We start from the raw sequence: 5,216 nt of genomic DNA on the forward strand, positions 1-5,216 counted from the left end.
CTTGAAATATTATCCAAATATGTAATTCTGAATGTTTATTTATTCTTCTTGATGTAGAATCAGGTGGTGAACCGACAGTCACTCAGACGCCTGCAGTGAAATTTGTTCAACTAAGAGACACATTTACTATATCCTGTAAAACCAGTCCTGAAGTCTATCAGGGTTGGAGTTTTCAGCCTCTATCCTGGTACTTACAGAAACCTGGAGAAGCTCCTAAACTCCTGATTTATGCAACAAACTTCCTCCAGTCAGGAACTCCATCTAGATTCAGTGGCAGTGGATCTAACAGTGATTTCACTCTGACCATCAGTGGAGTCCAGACTGAAGATGCTGGACATTATTACTGTCAGAGTGCACACTACATTAACATTTACTGGGTGTTCACACAGTGATAAAGAGTCGTACAAAAACCTCCGTCAGTCAGAGTCACAGTGACTGAACTGAAACTGCAGCTGCTCAAACTGCTGATGGACTCATTTTTGTTTCCAATAATTTACCTTTGGCCACATTATGATTTCCATATTTGGCGTATGATCAAAGATTTGTTTTTGTTTTTAATCTTCTCATTACTTTCACAGTATATATCACAGATCAGACAATCAGAGATTGAGAAAGCTCAAGTCAACAATCTAATCAAATGATCTGGAAGTAATTAAATCCATGATGTCTTTAAAGGCTTATTTAATAATAAGATTACAAATGAGGTTGTGTGAAAACAACAGCGTTACTAACGTTTGCATAGCCTATATACTCTCTGGTTTATACTTCAGTCAGTCCTCTACATCGTATGATCAATGAATTTCCATGACTTTTCCAGTCACCATTTAAAAAAAATAGCCTATATTTTACTCACATAAAGCAAATTCTAACCAACAAAATAAATTTGAGCAGAGCTTATGTCTTTGATTTACATTTATGAACTTTTACCTTCTATTACTGATGGATTGTCTCTTGCTGCCCCCTTTTTGTTTTTGGGGGATTAACAGCGACATTTCAATCCAACTACAGTAAAAATATTCTCAAAGTCACACAGCAGATATTTAGATTAATATACTAAAGTTGGTCTTGTAGATGAATTGAGAATTAAAATGAATGATATCATTTTTAACATTTTGTAGAAGGTCAAATATTATGAAAAAGACTGATTTTTGTCACTTCAGTGATTGTGTTTTGTGTGTGTTAATGAGTGACTGTCTTCAGGTAAATGATGTGGAGTGTGTTTGCATATTGATCAGATCTTCAGTGTGTGAGAGTGTTTATAGTGCTGTGAGTTTAACACTTCATCACTGACACACACAACAATCTTCATCAACATGACCTTCATCATCATCTTCATCTGGACTCTCACAGCGTTTGCTCAAGGTTTGTGGAGCACAAGTTTGATATGAATTCATTTCTTCAAGTATATTGTCAAAGTTTTGAGTGTATTTTCTTCTTGTTGTGTTTCAGAGTGTAGAGGACAGATCACCGTCACTCAGAGTCCCTCAATAACAGCAGAACAACCAGGAGGAACTGTGAATATCAAATGTAAAACCAGCAGAGATGTGAGAAGATTGAATAATGGGGATGAAGGTATATTCTGGTACTTACAGAAACCTGGAGAAGCTCCTAAACTCCTGATTTATCGTGTAAACTTCCTCCAGTCAGGAACTCCATCTAGATTCAGTGGCAGTGGATCTAACAGTGATTTCACTCTGACCATCAGTGGAGTCCAGACTGAAGATGCTGGACATTATTACTGTAAGAGTTTCCATTGCACAGTAGATTCTAATGATCGTTGTGTGGGTGATGAAACATTCACACAGTGATAAAGAGTCGTACAAAAACCTCCATCAGTCAGAGTCACAGTGACTGAACTGAAACTGCAGCTGCTCAAACACACACACACACACACACACACACACACACACACACACACACGTTTTCAAATACACATATCTAAACATTCTTCTATAAATGTTTTCTCTCTCATAAAACTTTCACCAGTCAGCAGAGCAAACACATCTGAAACCAGACCAAATGGACCTGATGGACTCATTTCTGTTTTTAATAATTTACCTTGATCAGTGATCAATGAATGAATTTCCATGACTTTTCCAGTCTTCTGACATTTAAAAAAAAATAGCCTATAATTTACTCACATAAAGCAAATTCTAACCAACAAAATAAATTTGAGCAGAGCTTATGTCTTTGATTTACATTTATGAACTTTTACCTTCTGCTCCTGATGGATGGTCTCTTGCTCCCCCTGTTGGTCACTGGTCTCATGTGCACCACGTATTCACAATGCATGTGAATAGACATTTATCAACTTTATGCAGAAGAAATGAAAATCATACATGACTGGAACAAGCATATGAGAGTGAGTAAATTATGAAAGGTTTTCATTATTATGTGAAATATCCTTTAAGACTCTTCAGAGCCTCCTCTAGTTATAGACCTTAGAGAAACAAGTCCACAGCCATCTTTAGAGTTTTGTCTTTGAATGTCCGTTTTTGCGTTAGCTCTGTACATTTCTATGGCATCGCTGTCTAAGAGTATTTAGCTGAAGTGGATTTACTTATTGTAGAGTTAACTAAAGTTATCATGAGCACTGTAATGTTTGAAGTGGATGTCATAACAACATGTCAATGAGCGGTTCATTCATAAATGCGTAAGATCTTCCCTTCATGCTGTGGAAAATACAAACCAGAAGGCATTTATTTTTAGACAGGAATGAAAACGAGGCTGTGAGGGATATAAGTACAGTGAGTTTAATGGATCGCACTGTTGTTTAACATTCCGATTGTTTAGATGAGGAAACTTCTTCGAAAAAAGGCAGTAGATTAAAAACTCCTTCATATGACCTTTATACAATGCGTGCCATCCAAAATCACATACTAAATAGCAGGCAAAAAACAGCATGTGACAAAAGAAGTACTCATAAAAGAGTAGGTAAAAAGTACCCGGATGACCTACTACTTCATCACATGATAATGACAACATGGTGAATGTATGTCTGAATTATATTCACACACACACACATATAGAATGTACTTTTTTAGCAGTCATGAAGTAATTACTTGTTCAAAATAAGCACCTATAAGAGATTTCGGACAAAGACCAAGTCTATCCCTCATTTATAACAGCCTCGTTTTCATTTGCGTTAAATTCAATATGGCGTCTAACCTGACTAAGGTCTTTTTATTTAGGGTCGTACCTTTAAAACAGCATTATGCAGCTTTGCCGATTCCGTCGCTGTTTTCTCGCTTTTTGCTCACGGGTTTCTCTATAGAGCTCCCCCTACAGCTTCGGAATAGATATTTGACAACACTGTCGTCAAAACTCGTTGGCGACTCTCCCTCCTACCATCTTCTCCCGCTGGTCATGTGCATTTGTTTTCAAAGAACCCGGCGAACGCACGGAGCCTTGTCCACTGAGGTATGTATAATACACAGAAGGCTAGCATATAAATGTTTAGATAGTGTATGTGTGCAGTGCCGTAAAGCAGTTTGTTACATCGCGAGACCTGATATCACGCGATACTTCCTGATGCTGCGGCCGGCGGCCCAAAGTTGCAAGGGTGGTTTTTCGTCTCACAGGCGCTCGAGGGGTGCGAGAAGACCACCATTCAACCCGAAAACAGTCATATAACCATTCCAATGACTCCAAAGCTGTTCGGTTAAGATAAAAAAGTTACTTAGTTCACCTTTAACTCTATTGTTGAACCGTTCAGTGGCCCTGTTAGCCTGAGGTTAATAAACACTGTCTTTATGTTCTTTATTCCCTGTGTTTTCACAAAATCAGCAAAGGTTTCCTTCTCGAGAAATTTCAGAACAGTTACTGATGAAGCAAAACCAACTTCTGGCCATTTGCTGAAATAGTCAATCAGTGTTATTGCAATCTAACAGTCAGTTTCTCCCTTCTCAAAAGGTTGAAATGGGCCATTTCGTGAACCCCACTGGCTGCACTGGAGCTGTGAATGTGTCGGCTGATTTATCACTGGCCTGGCCGGTCACACATGCAGAGAGGATTGTGTGAACAAGATCGTCCATTCGTGGCCAGCAATACAACTCCCTCAGACACTGTTCGGTTCGCACCCATAGACTGTAAATAAAGATGGACGACGCACCTTCACTCTCTTCTATTGTAGAAATGCGAAGTAAGTCCCAATATGGCGCTGACATCTTGTGCTGATTTGAGACCTGATTCTGCGCAGTCGTGAGAGTGAGAGTCCCGTCCACACTCCCGCAGAATCGGTTAGTCCAGTTCACAGCAGAACAACTTATATCAGAGTGAAATAAACAGTTATGGACATGTAGAAATTAAAGTTGCAGCTCCAATTTCCTCCCGAAAATCCCACAAAAATGACTACTTCGTTTAGAGAAGCATTCAATTACAGCTGTCAATCATGGCGTCACATTCCCGTTTTTATAGCATCAAATAACTAACTAAGACCAAACTTATTTAAAAAAAACTAACACTTAAACTTACATCAGCGTGATAAAAACTACCTAAAATGACAGAAAATCTTTGGAAAAACATTAGTTTGAAGTGTAATTTGATTGTTAAGTTTCCCTCGCCTCCCATTATAGACTACATGGAGAGGGCGGGGTTTATGAGCGATACTGGGACCAGCCACCTGGGGGCGATAGAGACGCTTTGGCCTAACCTTTCAGCACTAAGTTGTGCGGCGCACTTGTTCGCACCAGCCCCTGATGTCCCTCATGTGCCAGAAGGATGAGGCGTTCCCGCAGTGCAATATGAACAATCAAACGATTCCCTCTGAAAATCAATGGAGATTCAACAACCAGTTCATGTCTAACAGGAAAGTATGGATGTAAGTCACTGAGGATAGACCTTTGCAGTTTAGGCCAACATGACCGAATTGTCTGGCATAACTGTGACAGTTCTGGACAGTTCTCGCATTCAGCTTCATGAGTTCACACTCATGCTTCATCAAAAGTAGTACCTTGATCTGGCAGAGTATAAAACAGGCGCTGGCCTTCCGTCCCCAAGCAAAGCAGCGAGACCCCTCGTCTGCGTATCTCCGGCCATGCATCTCCGTCATTATGAAAAACTTTCTGCCACGTCTCAAATGGATTCGGTGTCTCCCACTGACAGTAAGAAACAGGGGTTTGCTCGGCACTGAAGCGCTCATCCTCATCGACAATTTGTGGTGTTTTCTCCCTTTTAACAGAACACACTCCATGCGGGGTACAATCATAGACTGTAAA

At 39.8% G+C, this 5,216-nt stretch overlaps 1 gene segment (V, D, J or C); it reads left to right on the top strand.

Moving 5' to 3' along the window:
* Positions 1 to 1,121: 1,121 nt before the first annotated feature.
* On the top strand, positions 1,122 to 2,758 carry LOC311075614 (Ig kappa chain V region 4135-like). The segment is given in 2 exons: positions 1,122 to 1,362; positions 1,450 to 2,758.
* Positions 2,759 to 5,216: the final 2,458 nt, after the last annotated feature.

Source organism: Abramis brama, assembly GCF_963993115.1.
Source record: "Abramis brama genome assembly, chromosome: 24".
In the NCBI taxonomy this organism is placed as follows: domain Eukaryota; kingdom Metazoa; phylum Chordata; class Actinopteri; order Cypriniformes; family Leuciscidae; genus Abramis; species Abramis brama.